The sequence below is a fragment of the Salmo trutta genome, chromosome 32 (assembly GCF_901001165.1).
Source record: "Salmo trutta chromosome 32, fSalTru1.1, whole genome shotgun sequence".
NCBI classification, from domain to species: Eukaryota; Metazoa; Chordata; class Actinopteri; order Salmoniformes; family Salmonidae; genus Salmo; species Salmo trutta.
The window spans coordinates 42646755-42674103 of record NC_042988.1 but is presented as its reverse complement, the minus strand read 5'-3'; the positions used below and the strand labels follow the sequence as shown (position 1 = coordinate 42674103).

Here is a 27349-nt window from a genome sequence, read left to right as displayed (position 1 = left end):
CCTAAATAATGGTGGTATAGAGTATCTACAATGTGACCTCCCTAAATAATGGTGTGTAGAGTATCTACAATGTGACCTCCCTAAATAATGGTGGTGTAGAGTATCTACAATGTAACCTCCCTAAATAATGGTGGTATAGAGTATCTACAATGTAACCTCTCTAAATAATGGTGGTATAGAGTATCTACAATGTTACCTCCCTAAATAATGGTGGTATAGAGTATCTACAATGTTACCTCCCTAAATAATGGTGGTATAGAGTATCTACAATGTAACCTCCCTAAATAATGGTGGTATAGAGTATCTACAATGTGACCTCCCTAAATAATGGTGGTGTAGAGTATCTACAATGTGACCTCCCTAAATAATGGTGGTATAGAGTATCTACAATGTGACCTCCCTAAATAATGCTGGTGTAGAGTATCTACAATGTGACCTCCCTAAAAATGGTGTGTAGAGTATCTACAATGTTACCCTCCCTAAATAATGGTGGTGTAGAGTATCTACAATGTTACCCTCCCTAAATAATGCACAAGTTACATTTTAACTTCATTCATCAGGAGAGAATGCAGGAGACTAATAAGCAGGCAGAGGACCATTTAGTGGTGCTGAAACCTAAAGCGGGAACTGCAGCGCAATCAATAGGAGGTGAAAAACGCCTGGTGCTGAAAATATAGATAACTTGTTATGCAAGTGTTGCACAGCAACAGATGGAGAACACCTACACCAGTCGAGTAATTCATTTCAACAATAATATTCATTTCAATGTGACTTTTCAAACAACAAGAGGGCTTAATTGGAGTCCATGTCTTCAGAGCAAAGGCCCATATAAAACATAACTGGCTGAGCTAGGCTATGCGGGGGCGAAGGCCCATATAAAATAACTTAAGTGGCTGAGCTAGGCTATGTGGGGGCGAAGGCCCATATAAAATAACTTTTCTGGCTGAGCTAGGCTATGTGGGGGCGAAGGCCCATATAAAATAACTTAACTGGCTGAGCTAGGCTATGTGGGGGCGAAGGCCCATATAAATAACTTATCTGGCTGAGCTAGGCTATGTGGGGGCGAAGGCCCATATAAAATAACTTAACTGGCTGAGCTAGGCTATGCGGGGGTGAAGGCCCATATAAATAACTTATCTGGCTGAGCTAGGCTATGTGGGGGCGAAGGCCCATATAAAATACTGAACTGTCTGAGCTAGGCTATGTGGGGGCGAAGGCCCATATAAAATAACTTAACTGTCTGAGCTAGGCTATGTGGGGACGAAGGCCCATATAAATAACTTAACTGTCTGAGCTAGGCTATGCGGGGGCGAAGGCCCATATAAAATAACTTAACTGTCTGAGCTAGGCTATGTGGCTTAACAGCATCTTTTACAAGAAAACAAAATGGCCTAATAGAAGTGGGATTTTTATTTATTTAGCCTATTTACAATTGGCCAGAAATTTGGGGTGGTAGTGAAGCCTAGTGGTTAGAGCAGTTGGACTAGTAACCGAAATGGTTGCAAGATCAAATCCCCGAGCTGACAATGTACAAAATCTGTTGTTCTGCCCCTGAACAAGGCAGTTAACCCACTGTTCCTAGGCTGTCATTGAAAATAAGATTTGGTTCTTAACTGATTTGAATGTAGCATTCTACATAAAACCATAATTGAAAGGTGATGTCTGTCCTTTAACGACAGAACAAACAGATGGCTCAATGGAATTCAATCAGTTCATTTTGAATTACAGCCTTATCCAGCGAGGGTATCGTTTTCTTAGCAAGGGAGGAGAATTATCCACCAGGGCAGACTGTGAGAATATCACATTAAAACTAAATGATATCGTTGGGCATGCTGTAGTCTTCAAATCTGGAGGAGAAGTTGTCTGGTCCCTCTGCCTGTCGTTTCTTCAGTGTGCTGAAGAGCAGTAACCTTCCAGAGAACAAGTCCATATCGAACAACTCAAGCTTCCTAGTAAAGGCCTCAAGTCCACAACTGTTTTCCCTCGTCCTTGTAACTGCAGATTTAACCTGTTTAAGTTACAGAATGTCGCCAAAAAAGCAACATCTGAGAGGAATTCCTCAATTTCCAAAATACGAAGGTCTGCTGCTGCCCTCATTTAGCTTTTTCTGCAACATCCACAACCTGGTCATGCAGCTCACAGAATGTCTCTGGAGCTTTTCCTTTACTCAGCCAGCGCACGTTGTTGTGAAGCAGGATATCATCCTGGATGGACTCCTCTGATTCTGTCACCAGCTGGCTGAAAACACGGTGTTGTGTTACTTGATGTCTCCCTGACAAAGTTGATTATGCGCATTACTTTATCCATCACATCTATTAGCTCAGTGTTTAGTCTGGTACACAACACACTCTGATGGATGAGACAATGTAAACCATGTTTAGTCTGGTACACACACACTCTGATGGATGAGACAATGTAAACCATGTTTAGTCTGGTACACAACACACTCTGATGGATGAGACAATGTAAACCATGTTTAGTCTGGTACACAACACACTCTGATGGATGAGACAATGTAAACCATGTTTAGTCTGGTACACTCTGATGGATGAGACAATGTAAACCATGTTTAGTCTGGTACACAACACACTCTGATGGATGAGAAAATGTAAACCATGTTAGTCTGGTACACAACAAACTCTGATGGATGAGACAATGCAAGCCATTCATTTGTGGGGTGATTTCCTTCAACTTGCTGACCATGCCCCTGTGTCTGTCAACCATAGCAGGAGCCCCATCAGAAACCTCTGTCCACCATAGCAGGAGTCCATCAGAAACCTCTGTCCACCATAGCAGGAGTCCATCAGAAACCTCTGTCCACCATAGCAGGAGTCCATCAGAAACCTCTGTCCACCATAGCAGGAGCCCCGTCGGGCACCACAGAGTTGACTTCTTCGAATGACAAGCCATGCTGCGTAAACAATTGTTCCAGCTTTTGTGAATAGGATGTCCCCGGTGGTGTGTCCTTCCAGGGGAACGTCCCCGGTGGTGTGTCCTTCCAGGGGAACGTCCCCCGTGGTGTGTCCTTCCAGGGGAACGTCCCCGGTGGTGTATCCTTCAAGGGGAATCAGTGCCTGTAGCTCTTCTTTAAAGTCATTTCCATGAAAATAACGGACATATACACACAACTGTGCTACATCAGTGTTGTCAGTTCTCTCATCAATAGCCAGGGGAAAATGCTCAGCCTGACTGAGCCCCTCCAGTACAATCCTATGCATGTCATCCTTCAGAGCACAGACACGGTGTCTGGCTGTTGACGCAGACAGGGGCACCAGTTTGACAGACGCAATTATGCTATCCATAGACTTGTCTGTAGCCAATTCCTCCAAAACTGTCATCATGCAGTTTTTTAATAGCTCTGCGTCTGTGAAGGGCATGTTGTGTTTGGTTAGAACCCAGGATGCTTTTAGGAAGCACTTGTGACCTTCTGTTGTTGGGTCAGGCCACGAAGCGGGATTCTACTGCCGTGTTTGTAGCTTGTAGTTAATGCTTCAGTGTTTCTGCGTCAGGCCTCTGTCTGGGGCGGGAAGTCCACTTTGAAAGTACCATGCTTAGATTCATAATGCCGTCTGAAATTGAATTATTTGCAAACAGTGACATTTTCATTGCAACAAGACACACTGGCTTGGCGAAAGATAGTAATATGAATGTATATCTCTCTGTCTGTTCTTCCCTGAAACTTCTATTTTCATTTTCAACCTTTCTTTTGCTACTTTTTGAGAGCGACACGTTCTCTTGCTATCAAGCTAATTGTTCTGAATGAATGTTGACATTAATAAAGTAGTGTAGACTACAGTAGGCTACGTAGACCTGTTTTTACCACCAATCAACGCACAGAGAAATAAACAAAGAATTATATTGAATAGAGATATTAGTGATTTTATTAACTTAATCAGATCAAAATTATTGTATTGTCACTGAATGTATTATGTACTAATCAAATGTGTTAAAATGTTGTTAAATTTGTAGTGTAGCCCTATTAATTATGCTAATATTATATGCTAATTATGTTCTGGCCCGGCGACTTTAACTCAGATAAAAATTGTCCCGAAGCCAAACCTAGTTGACGAACCCTGTTTTATAGTATGTCATGGCCTTTACTGGCCAAAGGTTAAACTGCTGTTATGTTTATGATATATTATGGTGTTGTGTCACTGGACTTTGACCAGATATTATTGCATCCAAAGATCAACTGTACCTAGAACATAGATACAGAGCCACTTGTCATCAGGAAGCTGCTCTCTCAGAACAACGGAAAATATCTCAATGACTTGACATGTTCTGGTTGTGAATTCAGGCTACAAGGTAAGAATCTTCCCAGGGATTATTGTAAAGTGTGTAGGACATTAAATGTATGGTGTATTTTAGTATAGTGAATGACAGTAAAACACTCAGATCTAACAGTCCATTTCACCTGGGACAGCTACGTGACAGTTCAATCATACAAAATGGCGCTAACTGGGCGTAGGCAAGTCAAATTCAATAACATATTGTTTATATATCGTATTATACAATTTGTTTATCGTGATTATTTTACCATTTGTAAAAATGTTAATGTATCATAGTTGTAAATCATCTTTCAGAATATCAGAACATTTGTTGTTTTCTAAATTACAATGAGCTCCTGCTTCCTGTGTAATTTGGTATGAAACCACTGAACATACTTTTCTTAACATTGTTATTATGAACTGGATTCAGTAACAGCATTATAATATCATACCTGTTGAGCAAAGCAACACACTAGAATGAGAGAAATTATCAAAAGAAAAAGTGAGACATTATTATTAATATTATTATTATTGTTATTATTATTATTATTATTATTATTATTACTAGTTCCACTACACGGAGAAAAGGTGAAAAATATAAATCACAACTACATGTTCATGTGATGCATTAAATCACCTGACTGTTTCTATGCTTTAGTAAATGTTTTATTTTTAAGAGAAAATGAATAAAATAGAACAATTGACCTTCAATAATTAGTTGTCACTGTGTTAACCACAACCAACATGCTGGATCTCTGTTTAGTTGTTACTGTGTTAACCACAACCAACATGCTGGATCTCTGTTTAGTTGTCACTGTGTTAACCACAACCAACATGCTGGATCTCTGTTTAGTTTTACTGTGTTAACCACAACCAACATGTTGGATCTCTGTTTAGTTGTCACTGTGTTAACCACAACCAACATGCTGGATCTCTGTTTAGTTGTCACTGTGTTGACCACAACCAACATGTTGGATCTCTGTTTAGTTGTCACTGTGTTAACCACAACCAACATGTTGGATCTCTGTTTAGGGGACAGTGCTCTAAAATGAGTCTCTCTGGGGAGAGAGAGGAGGGGGGCCCTGCCTCTAAAATGAGTCTCTCTGGGGAGAGAGAGGAGGGGGGCCCTGCCTCTAAAATGAGTCTCTCTGGGGAGAGAGAGGAGGGGGGCCCTGCCTCTAAAATGAGTCTCTCTGGGGAACATGACACCAAAGTTAAGAGGTGAGCTGACAATTTGGTTTAAGAACATTGTTTCTAAAACGTTATATCTACAATTTTTTCACATTTGTTATTTTTCATCAGAAATTATTGCTTATGGGGACCTTCATGTTGTCTGTAAAATATTGTTGTTCTGTAGAATTTATAGAATTTTTGCATGACACAATCATTTAGCCTCTTAATAACTGCCTAATATGTTGGCATGCATAACCTTTTGACTAATTCTGATCGTTGTTTCAAGCTGAATTCTGACAATATATCCGTTATATCAACACACTCTTCACTCCTGTTTAAACCAAAAGGGTTCTATCTTGCTTAATATACAGAACCACTAAAGTTCTATATAGAACCCTTTATAGGAGGTTAGCCTGTCTGAGTATACAGTATATTAGAATATATATAGAACCTTTTATAGGAGGTTAGGAAGTGTCTGAGTATACAGTATATAGAATATATATAGAATCCTTTATAGGAGGTTAGCCTGTCTGAGTATACAGTATATATATAATATATATAGAACCCTTTAGGAGGTTAGGAAGTGTCTGAGTATACAGTATATATGAATATATAGAACCCTTTATAGGAGGTTAGCCTGTCTGAGTATACAGTATATATAGAATATATATAGAACCCTTAATAGGAGGTTAGGAAGTGTCTGAGTATACAGTATAATATATAATAATATAGAACCCTTTATAGGGCTCTTTGATCAGAACTCTAGAGGTTCTTCTTCACTGAATTAGTTTCATTATATCCAAACACACTGGTGGTCAGGGAGGCATCTCTTTGTTTGAATGATGGTCCACTTCAACTCTGGCTGACTTTTTTTTACAATACAATACAATACATACATTACAATACAACTTTGACCATTAGTTACAGCAAGCAACAAAACTGTATCTTCTGCTCCGTTCTTATCACCCCACCCACCAGATCTCAACATAATTTTGTTTTACATAATAATACAAAATGAACATTACTAATGTAACCCACTGTAAATACTGTGTTTAGTTGTTTTGTGTTGCACTGCTCATGTCACGTTCTGGAACTCCCCGTGCCCACGTACGTTGTGGCGCCAAGGATATTGTCCAGTTACGCGCAGAGTGGGCTGAGGTGATCATGGGGAATAACGATGGAGTTCACTACAGTGTTGAAACGCCGAAGTTTATCGTTTAATTTGTGTTTTGCTTTACGGTCAGGGGCAGTATGAGTGTAGCCAGATCGTTTTCACTCGCTGTCCTCGTTTCATTTTGTGGTTCACCGGATTTGTCATCATCCTCGAGATGAGGAACAGACGAACGACCTGCTAGCTCGCCAAGCTAGTCGGTACAGCTAGGTAAGCTAGCTAGCCTCTACCAGCAGCATCCTAGTTATCCTAGCTAGTCGGTACAGCTAGGTAAGCTAGCTAGCTACTCTACCAGCAGCATCCTAGTTATCCTAGCTAGTCGGTACAGCTAGGTAAGCTAGCTAGCTACTCTACCAGCAGCATCCTAGTTATCCTAGCTTCCACTACATCATCACTGGCTGCCTGCATTTCTTGTGGACTGATGGAGCTCCCCGGTTGTTACTTCCACCTGTTAAATCCCGTGGAGGGCTTTTCCCTCTCTCGTTGATGGATGCTGTAATGCGTTGCATGCTGGTGGCAGGGAAGTCAGGCGCAGGAGAATGAACTTGGTAAAAACTGAGCTGTTTAATAAACATCAAAACCTCAGAAACCAAAGTTTACAAAATAACAAATAGAGGGTGCAAAACCCGTCGCACACCAGAATAACAATAAACACCTATACAACAAACAATCTCCGACAAGGACATGAGGGGAAACAGAGGGTTAAATACACAACATGTCATTGATGGGATTGGAACCAGGTGTGTAGGAAGACAAGACAAAACCAATGGAAAATGAAAAATGGATCAATGATGGCTAGAAGGTCGGTAGTGTCGACTGCCGAACACCGCCCGAACAAGGAGAGGGACCGACTTCGGCAGAAGTTACCTCTGTCCGATTCTCCTCTCTTCACTAGATGGACGGTAACTTTAGTGTTTAACCCCTCTGTGTCCAAGGACCGAACTTTTGAATATTATTTTCGGGCGCCTCAAGTAGGCTGGACAGTTTTTCTGATGAAAACTAGTTCATTGCATCCTCCATGGAGCTCAGTTTCATAATTTGACGTTATGTTATAAAGTAATCGCTAAAAAACAGACCTTATTTTAGGTCATTTTTCACCCTGCCAGCTCTTATTAGTTCAATTGAGCACCGTGATGCCAACTCACCTTCTGAACGTTCTATTCCCAGCTCATTGTTCTGCATTAAAATGGCAGCTTCTTTGTTATCAATGAGACCTGTCGGCAATAACCGTGAACGTCGACCTCGGGTAAATTATTAACCTTGTAGGCTGACCTCAATTATTATTATTATCAGGTAACTTATTATTATTAACAGAGTTCTGGCTACTTTGTGAGTGCTATCCCTGTTCGCTTGGTGGCCTACAGTCCTAAACGTTAACCATTTTCTGGTCATGGTTAACCATATTTGTTTTCAGAAAAAGGTATACCACCTAGACAAAACGCATGTCCCTGTCCTCTTTTTCAGATGTGGCCGATTTAAACATCCAGAGTACATTTTTTTAATTAAGAAATAACACTTTTTTGATGACTTGTTGTTTCTAAATGGCTGCTGGGTAATTTGATATGCATTGAAATCTTTGTTCGTAGGCATCGCAGGTTCACAGAGTTGCGCAGGTTCACATAGTTGCAAACCAAATAGATAGGTCTAGCTCATTGATTTGTAGATCTGACGCAGTTGCTACCTCAGATTATGAGCCTAGCAGGTGTCGTGAATGAATTGTATAGTAACCACAGAAGGCCACAGGGAGGATCAAGAGAGCTATAAACCTACACTATTCAAAACCTGTCTAAGCATTTTGCTGTTTTTGTTTTGTTATTTTATTATATGTATTATTGCAAGGCAGAACACTTGATAAACAAGCCACATTCATTTTATTTTTTCAATGTGGTTTGAACTGGGGCGGCAGGTTTAGAGTGTTGGACTAGTAACCAAAGGTTGCAAGATTGAATCCTCGAGCTGATGAGGTAAAAATCTGTCATTCTGCCCCTGAACAAAGCAGCTAACCCACTGTTCCTAGTCTGTCATTGAAAATAAGTATTTGTTCTTAAACTAACTTGCTTAGTTATATAAAGGTAAAAATATATATTTTTTAACTGGGTGACCTAGTAACCTCTATGTGAAAGTCCAGCAAATGAGGTTTGAGACTGATCTAAGGAATTAAGAAGGAAAATACACTTTATTTCTCAACTGCCTCACCAATGTCTGTACGTGAATTAATAACTTTTAATTGCTAAATATTTCCAATAGATGGCAGCATAAGACCACTAAGTGTTAGTTATAGGCTACAGGCAGCAATATGATTGACATAAATAGCATGCAACCACATGTCCTCATGATTTTCTAAAATGGTTACTCATTACTTTAGTGAGCTACATATCAGGACTGTGTTACATTTGCATTTTAGAGACACTCTTATCCAGAGCAATTTACGGTAGTGAATACATACATTTCATTTTTATTTTCGTGCATTTTTTCTTTACTGGCCCCCCGTGGGAATCAAACCCACAACCCTGGCGTTGCACACACCCTGGCTCTACCAACTGAGCCACAGGGAAGGCTTTGGGGAGAGTAAGAAAGTAGTGACTATAGCAGGTATTGAACCCTGGTAAATAATCACTATCAGAACCTCAACCTCAGTATACATGCATTATAACAATCATCTTAAATATCTGAGTAAACAGCCTCGGAAATAGAAAAGACAAGAGGTGTGTCTCTCCAGCCCATCATTAAATTACCTCATGTAACCCTCCGGTTACAAATTTTACCTAAACATGCCCCTCGCTTGTTTGAGAAGGCAGAGTGCTCGCTTCTGCTGACGACACAAGCTATGTCAGGGCTGAGTTGGCTACTTGTGAGAGAATTTGACAATGAATGTACTCGTATAATACGTTTTTATCAACTAAAGTAGGGGATCTTCTGAAATGTTATTTGTGGTCTTATGCTGCCATCTATTGGAATAATATAGCAACTGCAGTAGTACTGAATAATGTGTTAATTATTACTAAAGTAGTATTTACTCAGAATTGCTAAATATAACATTTTCTAGTTCATTTTACCACTTAAAACCAAAAATATTTTTTTTTTTGCAAAACAAACAATGAAACTGACATTAACCATAAACATCACACATTTAGTAAATTATATATATAAAATATTTATTTAGATGGGTGACATTATCTGCCAAAGTAACAGCCCTGTAGACCAAAAAGAGCTCTCCAGCAGGTACCAAAACATTCAAAGGCCATTTTCTCAAAAGTGAGGTTACAAGTATATCATCTTCCAAAGCAGAAACACTTTTCACTGTTCCTCAACTGTAGTGTATGATATACCATGTTCTAGCTCTGAGGCTCTACTATTATCAAATGTGAAAAACACAATTTCAAATTTTGCTACATAAGACCGAGCCGTTCGGTCACATTTGAGAGAAAGGCAGATATATAACATTTTGCAAAAAAACATTGTCTCTCTGAAATGAAACCATCAAGTGATAGATTTAAACAAATACATGTCTGTCGTTGAACAATCCGGATGCCATGATAAATAGTGGAAAAAACACACCAATGTCTTTCATAATGTCTTTAAACCATAAATCTAATTTATGAACATTTCTGAAAATGAGGTAGACGAGATATGTAATGTTTGTCTCTGTTGTGTTGAAGACCAATCAAGCAGGAGAGACCAGCCTCCCCTGTTCCCAGCTGCTGTGTCCATGAAGAGTGACTGGTCTATGGGTCCTCCTATAGAGTTTGGAGAGGGAGACTTTTCTACTGAACAAAGGTAAGAAGAACTCATGGGTCATGGTCCGTGAGTTAAACAACACTGTCTCTAGTCATTTTCCCATTTCTTTAGTTGTTTTCATAATCCATAGGCTAATTATTTTTTCCATTTACATAGTCCTAAAACAATATTAAACAAACACAACATTCCCTCCATGTGTGTGTGTGCACTTCCAGGATGAGGAGGTGTAATCTCTAGTCACTTTTACCTCTACCTACATGTACATATTACCTCAATTATAGTTTCATTATTACCTCAACTACCTGGTACCCCTGCACATTGACTCAGTACTGGTACTCCTTATAGTCTCATTATTACCTCAACTACCTGGTACCCCTGCACATTGACTCAGTACTGGTACTCCTTATAGTCTCATTATTACCTCAACTACCTGGTACCCCTGCACATTGACTCAGTACTGGTACTCCTTATAGTCTCATTATTACCTCAACTACCTGGTACCCCTGCACATTGACTCAGTACTGGTACTCCTATAGTCTCATATTACCTCAACTACCTGGTTACCCCTGCACATTGACAAAAAAACATTATTTGTCTCTCTGAATGAAACCATCAAGTGATAGATTTTTAAACAAATACATGTCTGTCGTTGAACCAATCCGATGCCATGATTAAATAGTGAAAAAACACACCAATGTCGTTTCATAAGGTCTTTAAACAATAAAATCTAATTTATGAACATTTCTGAAAATGAGTAGATGAGATATATATGTTTGTCTCTGTTGTGTTGAAGCCCAATCAAGCAGGAGAGACCAGCCTCCCCTGTTCCAGCTGTGTGTCCATGAAGAGTGACGAGTCTATGGGTCTACCTATACTCTTTAGAGAGGGAGACTTTCTACTGAACAAAGGTGAGAAGAACTCATGGGTCATGGTCAGTGAGTTAAACAACACTGTCTCCAGTCTCCTCTTGTCACGTCCTGACCAGTAGAGGGAGTAGTATTTGTATTGTAGTTTGGTCAGGACGTGGCAGGAGGGGTATTTGTTTTATATGGCTCGGGTGTGTGCTGTAGTATTAAAGGGGTGTTTGGTTTATGTATTCCGGTGGTTTAGTGTATGTTCTGGTTTTGGTTAGCTATGGTTTTTCTGGTTTGTCTATTTCTTTGTTGTCTGTGTGGCTCCCGATCAGGAACAGCTGTACGCGTTGTTCCTGATTGGGAGTCATATATTAGGAGCTTGTTTTCACCTGGGGTTTTTGTGTTTAGTTGTATTTTGCACTGCTGCGTATAGCCTGTAAAACTGTCGTCTGTCGTTCTTTTGTTTTGTTGTTTTTTCCGTGTTCTGTTTATTTAATAAATATAAAGATGAGCATCCACATTCCTGCTGCGTTTTGGTCATCTCTACACAACGACACCCGTGACACCTCTCCCATTTTCAAATTTCTTTTTGTTGTTTTCAGAAACCATAGGCAAATACATTTTCTCCATTTTCATAGTCCTAAAACCCATTAATCAAACGCAACATTCCCTGTGTGTGTGTTTGTGAGTGTTTGTGTGCACTCCCTGGATTAGGATATGAAAACCGTATCCTGATTGCCAAGTCACTTTTACCCCTACCTACATGTACATATTACCTCAGTTATAGTCTCATTATTACCTCAACTACCTGGTACCCCTGCACATTGACTCAGTACTGGTACTCCTTATAGCCTCATTATTACCTTCAACTACCTCGGTACCCCTGCACATTGACTCATTACTGGTACTCCTTATAGTCTCATTAATTACCCTCAACTACCTGGTACCCCTGCACATTGACTCAGTACTGGTACTCCTATAGTCTCATTATTGTTACTTTATTGTGTTACTATTCCTTTGTTTATTTTTATTTACAAGATACAAGGACAAGGTATATGTTGGTGAACCGGTCAGAGTTCTATCCTCAGTCAGACCAGTAGAAACTGGATCAGCAGCACTACAAGGTATCACGTCTGGTGGAGCATGTATCAATACTAACACGGATGGAAAGAAAGGGACTGCAGCTGCTCTCAGATCAGTTTTCTCCATTCAAATCTTTCCTTAACATTATAAATATTGCACAATACTGATGACGGATCAGCACCTAGAGAAATATCTATCACCTTGGCTGCAAATATTGACGAGGCTTATTCTAATTCTTATAATAAATAAAAAACGCACTAAAGAAAAAAATGCATTAAATCACAGATTTGGCACATCATTGGGTTCATGTTAGGATACACATCATGAAATATATTGAGACAAATTACAGACAGTAGCCTACAAGTAACAAAATAGAACTTGATTGATTGATTGAACATAAAACGTATTTCAATCTGATTGTAATAGGACGATAGACAACTGTTTATATTTTTAATGCTCATCCTGGTTTTCATTTGAAGCATAATTTTTATACGTCACTTGTTTCTATCAACTTTAAAGACATTTGCAACTTTGTATTTGTAGTCAACTTTGTTCTGAAGTTATCAGTGGTCACAAAGAGACAGAGGTTTATCAATGTTAGTTGAGATCTTCTGTGTATAAGTGACGCGGGGGGAGGGTAAAAAAGCATCTACGACTCACTCAGCTGTTCTACGAATGGGTCTAGCGATTGCACTTAGCTGTTCCACGTAAATACGATGGTTTTGTGAAACAGCCTTAAAGACTTTAACGATGCTCCTACGAATGTTTTAATGATGACAAACTTAGCTTTAAGATGCGTTTTGGGAAACCAGGCCTTGATAAAAACAACTGCCTAAATTCAAAAGTAAATGCTTTACATACAGATGTTCTCATAGTACTGTATTTAATAATTTCATGTATAATTTGTACAGTTCTATTACACATGTAGTTCTTTGTTACATTTGATGTTAAACCAAGGCAGTTACTACTGATTTCTCTGAGAGTGAGGCCAGTATTATATTATTACTGTGTAAAACCTTATCAGTACTACTGATTTCTCTGAGAGTGAGGCCAGATATCTATTATTATTGTATAAAACCTAGCAGTATTACTGATTTTCTCTGAGAGTGCGACAGATATATATTATTACTGTGCTACAACCTCGCCAGTTCTACTGAGTTTCCTGAGAGTAGGCAGCTATCTATTATTACTGTGCTAAACCTATGCAGTACTACTGATTTCTCTGAGATGTGAGGCACAATATATCGCATATTATTCTGGTACAACCTAGCAGTTACTACTGATTTCTTGAGAGTGAGGCAGATATATATTATTACTGTCATAAAACCTAGCAGTACTACTGATTCTCTGAGAGTGAGGGCAGATATATATATTACTGTGTAAACCTAGCAGTACTACTGATTTCTCTGAGAGTGAGGCAGATATATATTATTACTGTGTAAAACCTAGCAGTACTACTGATTTTCTGAGAGTGAGGCAGATATATACTGCTAAAAAAAGGGAACACTTAAAACCCACATCCCTAGATCTGAATGAAAAGAATAATCTTATTAAATACTTTTTCCTTTACATAGTTGAATGTGCTGACAACAAAATCACACAAAAATAATCAACGGAAATCCAATTTATCAACCCATGGAGGTCTGGATTTGGAGTCACACTCACAATTAAAGTGGAAAACCACACTACAGCTGATCCAACTTGATGTAATGTCTTAAAACAAGTCAAAATGAGGCTCATTAGTTGTGTGTGGCCTCCACGTGCCTGTATGGCCTCACTACAACGCCCTGGGCATGCTCCTGATGAGGTGGCGGATGGTCTCCTGAGGGATCCTCCTCCCAGAACTGGACTAAAGCATCCGCCAACTCCTGGAAAGTCTGTGGTGCAACGTGGCGTTGGTGGATGGAGCGAGACATGATGTCCCAGATGTGCTTAATTAGATTCAGGTCTGGGGAACGGGCGGGCAGTCCATAGCATCAATGCCTTCCTCTTGCAGGAACTGATGACACACTCCAGCCACATGAGGTCTAGCATTGTCTTGCATTAGGAGGAACCCAGGGCCAACGGCACCAGCCTATGGTCTCACAAGGGGTCTGAGGATCTCATCTCGGTACCTAATGGCAGTCAGGCTACCTCTGGCGAGCACATGGAGGGCTGTGCGGCCCCCCAAAGAAATGCCACCCCACACCATGACTGACCCACCGCCCAAACCGGTCATGCTGGAGGATGTTTTGCAGGCAGCAGAAACGTTCTCCACGGCGTCTCCAGACTCTGTCACGTGCTCAGTGTGAACCTGCTTTCATCTGTGAAGAGCACAGGGCGCCAGTGGCGAATTTTGCCAATCTTGGTGTTCTCTGGCAAATGCCAAACGTCCTGCAAGGTGTTGGGCTGTAAGTACAACCCCCACCTGTGGACGTCGGGCCCTCCTACCACCCTCAGGTCATTTTGCAGGGCTCTGTCAGTGCTCCTCCTGCTCCTCCTTGCACAAAGGCGGAGGGTAACGGTCTTGCTGCTGGGTTGGTTGCCCTCCTACGGCCTCCTCCATGTCTCCAGATGTACTGGCCTGTCTCCTGGTAGCGCCTCCATGCTCTGGACACTACGCTGACAGACACAGCAAACCTTCTTGCCACAGCTCGCATTGATGTGCCATCCTGGTATGAGCGGCACTACCTGAGCCACTTGTGTGGGTTGTAGACTCCGTCTCATGCTACCACTAGAGTGAAGCACCGCCAGCATTCAAAAGTGACCAAACATCAGCCAGGAAGCATAGGAACTGAGAAGTGGTCTGTGGGTCACCACCTGCAGAACCACTCCTTTATTGGGGGTGTCTTGCTAATTGCCTATAATTTCCACCTGTTGTCTATTCCATTTGCACAACAGCATGTGACATTTATTGTCAATCAGTGTTGCTTCCTAAGTGGACAGTTTGATTTTGCAGAAGTGTGATTGACTTGGAGTTACATTGTGTTGTTTAAGTGTTCCCTTATTTTTTGGAGCAGTGTATATCATTTAGAAAAAAAACATGATTATTTGTCTCTCTGAAATGAAACCATCAAGTTATAGATTTAACAAAAACTAGATTGTCTGTCATTGAACAACCCCATGATTAGCTATTGAAAAATCGCTTTTATAATTTATTTAAACAATAACATGGATATATAGCATTTTGGAATGAAGATCTTCTTATGTTTCCCCATCTGAGATCAGAGTAGATGAGAGATGTAATGTTTGTCTCTGTTGTGTTGAAGTCCAATCAAGCAGGAGAGACCAGCCTCCCTTGTACCCAGCTGTGTCCATGAATAGTGACCAGTCTATGGAGCCTCCTGTATTCTTTAGATAGGGAGACTGTGTGTGTGGGGGGTGGGGGGTGGGGGGGGGTGGGGGGGTCGGGGGGGGGGGGGATGAGGAGATATAATCTCATGTTTTGTCTACAGAAACCAACAGAAGAGATCAGAGTCAGAGATTCTCAGCGGTCAGTCTTCCCAGAGTCATCAAACAGACCTCGCCTTCATATTCAGTGTATGTGGTCCTGTTATGTACATTTGTTTTGTTTACCTCAAGTAAAATGTAGTTGATCTGTCAATCATTCATTAATGTGTTAACTTAACTTAATTACTTCATTTATTTCAGATGCTTGAAGAGAAAATTATAACATTTGTGAAGAACGAGCTGAAGATGTTCAAGAGGATTCTTAGTCCAGAACTCCCAGAAGGCTTTGAGAGTCAGAAGCAGGATAAGGAAGTGGTGGATGCTGAAGATGAGAAGCAGGAGAGCAGTGCCAAAGAGGGGGCTCTGAAGATCACACTGCACGTCCTGAGGAAAATGAACCAGAAGGAGCTTGCTGACACACTGGAGAAAAGTAAGATCTGTCTGCCTCATGTTGAATGCTGTTGTATAACATTTAAAAGCTGTAGCTAAAATACAGCTAAAATAGCTGTGTAACTAAATGATATTGTAGCAGCCTTAACACAACACCTAGTGACCTCATCAAGTAGCAGCAGGGATGTGTTGTGGTGATTAATTTAGAGAGAGAGAAAACATTAATAACACCATCAATAATACCAATAATAATATAATCAGTCACACCAGTCTGTAATGCATTATGAAAACATTTACACAATTATACAATCAGTTAAGAGAAGAAATTATTATAATTTAAACTTTATAACAGTCCTAGAATACAGTAGACATTAAAACAAACGTAATATTAATATCATATGTGTTATTTCTGGATTCAGATGAGCTTGCTGTGATTTGCCAACGTGAACTCAAATCTAATCTAAAGAAGAAGTTTCAATGTGTATTTGAGGGGATTGCTAAACAAGGAAACCCAATGCTTCTCAATAAGATCTACACAGAGCTCTACATCACAGAGGGTGGAACAGGAGGAGGTCAATAATGAACATGAGCTGAGACAGATTGAGACAACAACCAGGAAACAAGCAAATCCAGAGACAGCAATCAAATGTAACGACATCTTCAAACCCTTAACTGGACAAGACAAACTTATCAGAACTGTGCTGACAAAGGGAGTCGCTGGCATTGGAAAAACAGTCTCTGTGCAGAAGTTCATTCTGGACTGGGCTGAAGGAAAAGCAAATCAGGATGTCCAATTTGTATTTCATTCCCTTTTCGGGAGCTGAATTTGATGAAAGAGGACAAACACACTTTCATTGAATTTCTTAATTACTTCTCAATGGAAACCAAACAATCAAGAATCTCCAACTACGACAAGTACAAAGTTCTGTTCATCTTTGATGGTCTGGATGAGTGCCGACTGCCCCTAGACTTCCAGAGGAACAAGATCTGTTGTGACATCACAGAGTCAACCTCAGTGGATGTTCTGCTGACAAATCTCATGAAGGGAAATCTGCTTCCCTCTGCTCTCCTCTGGATAACTACCCGACCTGCAGCAGCCAATAAGATCCCTTCAGGGTGTGTTGACCAGGTGACAGAGGTGCGAGGGTTCAATGACCCACAGAAGGAGGAGTACTTCAGGAAGAGATTCAGTGATGAGGACCTGGCCAGCAGAATCATCTCACACATAAAGACATCAAGGAGCCTTCACATCATGTGCCACATTCCAGTCTTCTGTTGGATTTCTGCAATAGTCCTTGAAGCCATGCTGGAACATAAGAGAGAAGAGATGCCCAAGACTCTGACTGAGATGTACACACACCTTGTGGTTTTTCATAGCAACAGAAGAATGAAAAGTATCTTGGGAAAGAAGAGACATGTCCACACTGGAATAAAGAGAGCATTCTGTCACTGGGAAAACTGGCTTTTCAACAGCTTGTGAAGGGCAATCTGATTTTCTATGAAGGAGACCTGAAAGAGGCTGGCATTGATGTCAATGAAGCCTCAGTGTACTCAGGATTGTGCACACAGCTCTTTAAAGAGGAATGTGGGCTGTACCAGGACAAGGTGTACTGCTTCGTGCATCTGAGCATTCAGGAGTTTCTGGCTGCTGTATATGTGTTCCTCTCATTCATCAAAAACAATGAGAATCTAATGGCCGAACTGCAATCAACGTCCAGGAACTTTTCTGTGAGGATCAAACAAAGGCGTAAAGTTACTTTCTACAAGAGTGCTGTGGATAAAGCCTTACAAAGTGAGATGGGAAACCTGGACCTGTTCCTCCGCTTCCTTCTGGGTCTCTCACTGGAGTCTAATCAGAAGCACTTACAAGGTCTACTGACAAAGACAAGAAGCAGCTCACAGAGCCATGAAGAAACAGTCAAGTACATCAAGGAGAAGATCAGGAAGAATCCCTCTCCAGAGAGGAGCATCAATCTGTTCCACTGTCTGAATGAACTGAATGACCATTCTCTAGTGGAGGAGATCCAAAGCTTCCTGAGCTCAGGAAGTCTCTCTACAGCCAAACTGTCACCTGCACAGTGGTCAGCTCTGGTCTTTGTGTTGCTGACTTCAGAAAAAGAGCTGGATGTGTTTGACCTGAAGAAATACTCCAGATCAGAGGACGGTCTTCTGAGGCTGATGCCAGTGGTCAAAGCCTCCAGAGCTGTTCTGTGAGTACATCACATGACATATGAGAACTAATCATCAGGAAGAAATATTAAGTTTAGAGAAATATGCATTATAATATGTATATAATATTATATTGAAAAACATATTGAATAAATGCATTGATGTTCACATTAGTATAACATTATGACCATACAATTCTAGGAGACGGAAGATGAATCTATATGTTGTTTGAGAGAATAAACCAAATGCATCTGCCATTGTCCTTCTACACTACTCGTTAAATGAACAGTGTGTTTGTGAAGTCATGATGATCTCTTTGTCAGGCTGTCAGGCTGTGGAGTCACAGAGGAAGGCTGTGCTTCTCTGGTCTCAGCTCTGAGGTCAAACCCCTCACACCTGAGAGAGCTGGATCTGAGTAACAATGACCTGAAGGATTCAGGAGTGAAGCTGCTCTCTGCTGGACTGGGGAATCCCCACTGTAAACTGGAGACTCTGAGGTCAGTATTCCTGTAGTTGGTCAACAAGTGATAACTGTTCCCCAGATCCACATGTGTTTACCAGACACACATAGTCCACACCATATGTGTTTGGACAGTGAAGCTTACAGTTTTAAAGTTGGTGCTATGCTCCAGCATTTTGGATTTGAGATACAATGTTTCATATTAGGTGACAGTACAGTCACCTTTTTATTTATTTGAGGTTAATGGTGAGAGGTTGGTATGTTTTGTTGTAGCCTCTGTAACTTTCTTACTCATTATTGTTCATGATTCATACATGATTTTTCTTAACCTGTTATGGCTAGGGGGCAGTATTTTCACGGCTGGATAAAAAACGTACCCGATTTAATCTGATTATTAGTCCTGCCCAGAAACTGGAATATGCATATAATTATTAGCTTTGGAGAGAAACACTCCAAAGTTTCTGAAACTGTTTGAATGGTGTCTGTGAGTATAACAGAACTCCTATGGCAGGCAAAAACCTGAGATGCTTCTGTTCAGGAAGTACCCTGTCTGAACATTTCTTGCCCTTCTTTATTATCTCTATCGTTTACAAAGGATCTCTGCTCTTACGTGACAATTCACACGTCTCCAATGAGGTCTCATAGCCCGGGAAAAAACAGGAATGACGTAATTCAAAGCCCTGGCTGAAGCACAGGAAGGCAAAAGCTAAGTGGTCACTCAATGGTCTAAGCCTTAGGCGCGTGACACGCCCCGCCCCCGGCTTTCGGTTTTTTCCTCAGTTTACAGACAGGCAGATTCCCGGTCGGAATATTATCGCTTCTCTACGAGATAAATTGCATAAATATTGGTTTTAAACAGCGGTTGACATGCTTCGAAGTACGGTAATGGAATATTTAGACATTTTTTGTCATATTTTGCGTCATGCTCGTGGCCGAGATTTAGCGTTGGGATAGTGTCTAGAACGCACGAACAAAACGTCGCTGTTTGGATATAACGATGGATTATTTGGGACCAAACCTACATTTGTTATTGAAGTAGAAGTCCTGGCAGTGTATTCTGATGAAGAACAAGCAAGGTAAGAACATGTTTCTTATAGGAAATGTGATTTTGGTGAAGGCTAAACTTGCAGGGTGTCTAAATAGCTAGCCCTGTAACGCCGGGCTATGTACTTACATTATTGCAAAATGTGCTTCATCCGAAAAGCTATTTTAAAATCGGACATATCGAGTGCATAGAGGAGTTCTGTATCTATAATTCTTAAAATAATTGTTATGCTTTTTGTGAACGTTTATCGTGAGTAATTTAGTAAAATCACCGGAAGTGTTCGGTGGGAATGCTAGTTCTGAACGTCACATGCTAATGTAAAAGCTGTTTTTTGATATAAATATGAACTTGATTGAACAGACATGCATGTATTGTATAACACAATGTCCTAGGTGTGTCATCTGATGAAGATCATCAAAGGTTAGTGCTGCATTTAGATATGGTTTGGGTTTATGTGACATGATATGCTAGCTTGAAAAATGGCTGTGTGATTATTTCTGGCTGGGTACTCTGCTGACATAATCTAATGTTTTGCTTTCGCTGTAAAGCCTTTTTGAAATCGGACAGTTTGGTTAGATAAAGGAGAGTCTTGTCTTTAAATAGCTGTAAAATAGTCATATGTTTGAAAAGTGTAAGTTTTCGGATTTAGAGGAGTTTGAATTTCGCGCCCCGCCCATCATTGGATATTGGAGCAATCGTTCCGCTAGCGGAACGTGTAGATGTCATGGAATCATCAGGATTAATTTAGTAGTGTTTAGAAACTTGTTATCTACTCACTTACACAGAAATGTAATCCAATCATTATCCACCATTTTCATATTGGGCAAAACACAACCAAAACAAACTTTGTCAATGTTACCTCATATGAAATATTTTATCTCAATTCCAAAATGTTGGAGTATAGAGCCTCATTAAAAATGTTAGCTTCACTGTCAAAATAGATATGGTGTGGACTGTATACTCAATACAATCTAAATCTGATACCTCACTGTCTGTCTCTTGACTGATACTTCTTTTTAAACTGGTCTGGTTAGTCTACTCAAATATTTGTACTATACATGTTTCTATCCCAAAAGAAAAAATGTTTAGTCACATGCGCCAAACACAACAGGTGTAGACCTTACAGCGAAATGCTTACTTACGAGCCCCTAACCAACAGTGCAGTTTAAAAAAAATACGGATAACAGATAAAAGTTACAAGTAATTAAAGTAATTAAAGAGCAGCAGTAAAAAATAACAATATATACAAGGGGTGCGGGAACAGAGTGTCACGACTTCCGCCAAAGTCGGGTCCTCTCCTTGTTCGGGGCGGCGCTCAGAGATCGGCATAGCCGGTGTTCTAGCCATCATCAATCCACTTTTCATTTTCCATGTGTTTTGTCTTGTTTTTCCTCACACCTGGTTTCAATTCCCTCAATTACTTGTTGTGTATTTAACACTCTGTTCCCACCATGTCTTTGTGTGGGATTGTTTGTTGTAGTGCTTGTGCACGTTCCCCGTGAGCGCACAACGGGTTATTTTTTGTGCCCATTTATCTTGTTGGTCTGGATGCAGTTGGTTTTGCTTAATAAATCTCCGGTTATTTCCCAGTTCTGCTCTCCTGCGCCTGACTTCTCTGCCGACAATTACGCACCCCGCTACACAGACTCAATGTGCTTGGGCACCGGTTAGTTGAGGTAGGATGTACATTTAGGTAGAGCTATTAACCTCTTAGTGACCCCTTAACACTCGGATCCCGTTAACAGGATCGATTTGACAACAGCCAGTGAAAAAGCAGAGCGCCAAATTCAAAACAACAAAAATCTCATAATTAACATTTCTCACACATGCAAGTATTATATACCATTTTAAAGATAAGATTCTCCTTAATCCAACCACATTGTCCGATTTCAAAAAGGCTTTACGGAGAAAGCAAAACATTAGATTATTTTAGGACACCACCTAAACAAGAAAAGCCACACAGCCATTTTCCAAGTAAGGACAGGCGTCACAAAAACCAGAAATACAGGTAAAATTAAGCACTAACCTTTGATGATCTTCATCAGATGGCACTCATAGGACTTCATGTTACACAATACATGTATGTTTTGCTCGATAAAGTTCATATTTATATCCAAAAAACCCCATTTTACATTGGCGTGTAATGTTCAGAAATGTTTTGCCTTCAAAACTTCCAGTGAATGAGCACAATGAGCACACATATTACAGAAATACTCATCATAAACTTTGATAAGATACAAGTGTTATGCACAGAATTATAGATACACTTCTCCTTTATGCAACCGCTGTGTCAGATTTCAAAATAGCTTCACGTCGAAAGTACACTTTGCAATAATCTGAGTACTGCGCTCAGGCACAAACAACAAGGCAAACAGAAACCTGCCATTTTGGAGTCAATAAAACTAAGAAATAGTATTAGAAATATTCACTTACCTTTGATGATCTTCAACAGAATGCACTCACAGGGATCCCAGCTCCACAATAAATGTTCGATAAAGTTTAATGAATCTTTAGGTTGTTTTTAACATACATCTTCAATATAATTCCAACCGGACAAATGCGTTCTCTTTAGGAATGAATACGAACTCAGCTCGCTCCCAAGGCTCTGCACGCCACTGACCTCATCCCTGGGACACCAGTTTACCACAGCTGGTATTCCTTTGCAATTCACTGTAAAAGCATATAACAAGGTTCTAAAGACTGCTGACATCTAGTGGAAGCCTTAGGAAGTGCAACATGACCCCGATAACACTAGAAATTCAATGGAGAATCATTTAAAAAAACTACAAGCCTCAGATTTCCACTTCCTGGTTGGATTTGTCTCAGGTTTCTGCCTGCCATATGAGTTCTGTTATACTCACAGACATCATTCAAACAGTTTTAGAAACTTCGGAGTGTTTTATATCCAGATCTACTAATAATACGCATATCCTAATTTCTGGGCCCGGGTAGCAGGCAGTTTAATTTGGGTACGTTTTTCATCCGGCGGTGAAAATACTGCCCCCTATCCCGAAGAGGTTTTAAAGTGACTATGCATAGATGACAACAAAGAATGGGGGTGGGGGGGAGGGGAATGCAAATTGTCTGGGTAGCAATTTGACTAGGTGTTCAGGAGTCTTAAGGCTTGGGGGTAGAAAGTGTTTAGAAGCCTCTTGGACCTATACTTGGCGCTCCGGTACCACTTGCCGTGCTGTAGCAGAGAGAACAGTCTATGACTAGGGTCTTTGACAATTTGTAGGGCCTTCCTCTGACATCGCCTGGTATAGAGGTCCTGGATGGCAGGAAGCTTGGCCCCAGTGATGCACTGGGCCATTCGCACTACCCTCTGTAGTGCCTTGCGGTCGGAGGCCAAGCTGTTGCCATACCGGGCAGTGATGCAACCGGGCAGTGATGCAACCAGTCAGGATGCTCTCGGTGGTGCAGCTGTAGAACCTTCTGAGGACCCATGCCAAATCTTTTCAGTCTCCTGAGGGGGAATAGGTTTTTTCATGCCCGCTTCACTACTGTCTTGGTGTGCTTGGACAATGTTAGTTGTTGGTGATGTGGACACTAAGGAACTTGAAGCTCTCAACCTGCTCCACTGCAGCCCTGTCGATGAGAATGGGGGCGTGCTCGGTCCTCTTTTTCCTGTAGTCAACAATAATCTCCTTTGTTTTGATCACTTTGAGGGAGAAGTTGTTGTCCTGGCATCACACGGCCAGGTCTCTGACCTCCTCTCTATAGGCTGTCTCATTGCTGTCAGAAAATGTAATGATGGTGTTGGAGTCGTGCCTGACCGTGCAGTCATGAGTGAACAGGGTGTACAGGAGGGGGCTGAGCACGCACCACTGAGGGGCCTCTGTGTTGAGGATCAGCGTGGCGGGTGTGTTGTTACCTACTCTTACCACTTAGGGGCGGCCCGTCAGGAAGTCCAGGATCCAGTTGCGGAGGGAGGGGTTTAGTCCCTGGGTCCTTAGTTTATTGATGAGCTTTTTGCTATGGTGTTGAACGCTGAGCTGTAGTCAATGAATAGCATGCTCACATATGTGTTCCTTTTGTCCAGGTGGGAAAGGGCAGTGTGGAGTGCAATAGAGATTGCATCATCTGTGGATCTGTTCGGGCGGTGTGCAAATTGGAGTGGATCTAGTGTTATCTGGGATGATGGTGTTGATGTGAGACATAACCAGCCTTTCAAAGCAGGTCTGATCTGTAGTCGGGTCTGTACGGGTCTGTAGTCATTTAGACAGGTTACCTTAGGGTTCTTGGACACAGGCACTATGGTGGTCTGCTTAAAACAGGTTGGTATTACAGACACGGACAGGGAGAGGTTGAAAATGTCAGTGAAGACACTTGCTAGTTGGTCAGCGTATGCTCGCAGTACACGTCCTGGTAATCCGCCTGGCCCTGCGGCCTTGTGAATGTTGACCTGTCTTAAGGCCTTACTCACATAGGCTGCTGAGAGCGTGATCACACAGTCTTCCAGTACAGCTGGTGCTCTCATACATGTTTCAGTGTTATTTGCCTCGAAGCGAGCATAGAAGTAGTTTAGCTCGTCTGGTAGGCTTGTGTCACTGGGCAGCTCGCAGCTGTGCTTCCCTTTGTAGTCTGTAATGGTTTGCATGCCCTGCCACATCCGACGATCGTCAGAGCCGGTGTAGTATGACTCGATCTTAGTCCTGTATTGATGCTTTGCCTGTTTGATGGTTCGTCGGAGGGCATAGCGGGATTTCTTAGAGTCCCTCACCTTGAAAGCGGCAGCTCAAGCCTTTAGCTCAGTGCGGCTGCTGCCTGTAATCCATGGCTTCTGGTTGGGTTATGTACGTACGGTCACTGTGGGGACGACATCATCGATGCACCTATTGATGAACCAATGACAAATGTGGTGTACTCCTCAATGCCATCGGAGGAATCCTGGAACATATTACAGTCTGTGCAAAACCATCCTGTAGATTAGCATCTGCTTCATCTGACCACTTTTTTTGTTGATCTTGTCACTGGTGCTTCCTGAGAGAGCTTTGTATGCATCTCTGTGTGTGCAGTAAAGGTGGTCCAGAGTTCTTTTCACTCTGGTTGCACATTTAACATGTGGATAGAAATTTAGTAAAACTGATTTAAGATTCTCTGCATTAAAGTCCCCAGCTACTAGGAGCGCCACCTCTGGGTGTGCATTTTCTTGTTTGCTTATGGCTAAATACAGCTCATTCAATGCTGTCTTAGTGCCAACCTCTGACGTGGTATGTAAACAGTTGTGACGAATACAGATGAAAACTCTCTCGGTAGGTATTGTGGCAGCTTATCATGAGAAACTCTACCTCAGGCGAGCAATAGCTTGAGACTTCCTTAGATATCATGCACCAGCAGCTGTTTACAAAAATACATAGACCACCGCCCCTTGTCTTACCAGACACTGCTGTTCTAGCCTGCCAGTACAGCATATAACCAGCCAGCTGTATGCTGATAATGTCGTCGTTCATCCAGGACTCTGTGAAGCATAAGATGTTACAGTTCTTAAAACCTGTTGAGGACAGACGTTCCGCTAATGGAACCCCTAGCCAACAGCCAATGGAAAAGCAGGGCACGAAATACAAAACCACAAAAATCCCATAATTCAAATTTCTCAAACAATCAACTATTTTACACCATTTTAAAGATAAAGTTCTTGTTAATCTAACCACATTGTCCGATTTCAAAAAGGCTTTACAGCGAAAGCATAGCATTAGATTATGTTAGGACATCACCTTGACAAGAAAAACCACACAGCCATTTTCCAAGCAAGGAGAGGCATCACAAAAACCAGAAATACAGCTAAAATTAATCACTAACCTTTGACGATCTTCATCAGATGACACTCCCAGGACTCAACGTTACACAATACATGTATGTTTTGTTCGATAAAGTTCATATTTATAGTCCAAAACCCCATTTTACATTGGCGCGTGATGTTCAGAAAATATTTTGCCTCCAAAACTTCCGGTAAATGAGCACATCAATTTACAAAATACTCATCATAAACGTTGATAAAATTTACAACAGTTATTGAAAGAATTATAGTTACACTTCTCCTTAATGCAACCGCTGTGTCAGATTTCAAAACAGCTTTACAGCAAAAGCACATTGTTCAATATTCTGAGTACAGAGCTCAGCCATCAAAGCAAGCTATACAGTTACCCGCCAAGTCATGGAGTCAGCAAAACTCAGAATTAGTATTATAAATCTTCACTTACCTTTGCTGATCTTTGTCGGAATGCACTCCCAGGGCTCCCACTTCCACAAGAAATGTTCATTTGTTCGATAAAGTCCATCATTTATGTCCAAATACCTCAGTTTTGTTCGCGCGTCCAGATCACAATTCCAAAGGCACAATGCGCGAGCGCAAAACCAAAAAGTCAAAAAGTTCCATTACCGTTCGTAGAAACATGTCAAACAATGTTTACAATCAATCCTTAGGGTCTTTTTATCATAAATCTTTGATAATATTCCAAACGGACAATAACGTATTCATTACAGAGGAAAAAGAAGGAACGGCGCACCTGTGTAACCGCGCAGTAAACAACTCGTTGGTCTCAGCATAGTCCACTGGTTGAATGGCCTCTTATTCTCTCCCAATTCACAGTAGAAGCATGAAACAAGGTTCTAAGGACTGTTGACATCTAGTGGAAGCCTTAGGAAGTGCAAACTGACCCCACAGACCCTGTAGTTTGGATAGGCAATCAGTTGAAAAACTACAAGCCTCAGATTTCCCACTTCCTGGTTGGATTTTTCTCAGGTTTTTGCCTGCCATATGAGTTCTGTTATACTCACAGACATCATTCAAACAGTTTTAGACACTTCAGAGTGTTTTCTATCCAAATCTACTACTATGCAAATATTTGACTCTGGGCCCTAGTAGCAGGCAGTTTAATCTGGCCTCGCTTTTCATCCAAACGTGAAAATACTGCCCCCTGTCCCAAACAAGTTAATGTCCCGTTGGTAGTTTAATCTTAAGCGTAACTCGACGATTTTATTGTCCAAAGATTGCATATTTGCTAGCAGAATTGAGGTTCAAGTACAAGTAATACTTTGATAATTTGTCATATCTAATAATGAAACATCCATTAATGAATAGATATGAGGTTTCAGGACACTAATAAATCAGAAAATATTTAAAACAAATACTGCCACCACTATTTTCACCACCAAAGAATAGCAGAGTGATTTTAATATGATTTGTCTCTTTGCAGGATGTCAGGCTGTCTAGTCACAGAGGAAGGCTGTGCTTCTCTGGTCTCAGCTCTGAGGTCAAACCCCTCACACCTGAGAGAGCTGGACCTGAGTAACAATGACCTGAAGGATTCAGGAGTGAAGCTGCTCTCTGCTGGACTGGGGAATCCCCACTTTGAACTGGAGACTCTGAGGTCAGTATTCCTGTAGTTGGTCAACAAGTGATAACTGTTCACCAGATCCACATGTGTTTTTCAGGCACACATCATCCACACCATATGTGTTTGGACAGTGAAGCTTACAGCTTTTAAATGTAGTGCTATGCTCCAGCATTTTGGATTTGAGATACAATGTTTCATACTAGGTGACAGTACAGAATGTCACCTTTTA

General features: G+C 41.1%; 1 protein-coding gene and 1 long non-coding RNA gene across 2 annotated transcripts in view; one reads left to right on the top strand and one right to left on the bottom strand.

Annotated features, from left to right (window-relative positions):
- The window catches only part of LOC115171939 (NLR family CARD domain-containing protein 3-like), a 1137260-nt gene that overhangs the window by 729418 nt on the left and 380493 nt on the right, over positions 1-27349 (bottom strand). The gene's annotated exons all lie outside the window — the stretch shown is intronic.
- Positions 15743-16032, top strand: LOC115171948 (uncharacterized). Its single transcript, XR_003871296.1, has 2 exons — positions 15743-15806; positions 15918-16032. It is a non-coding gene; the product is annotated as an uncharacterized LOC115171948 (long non-coding RNA).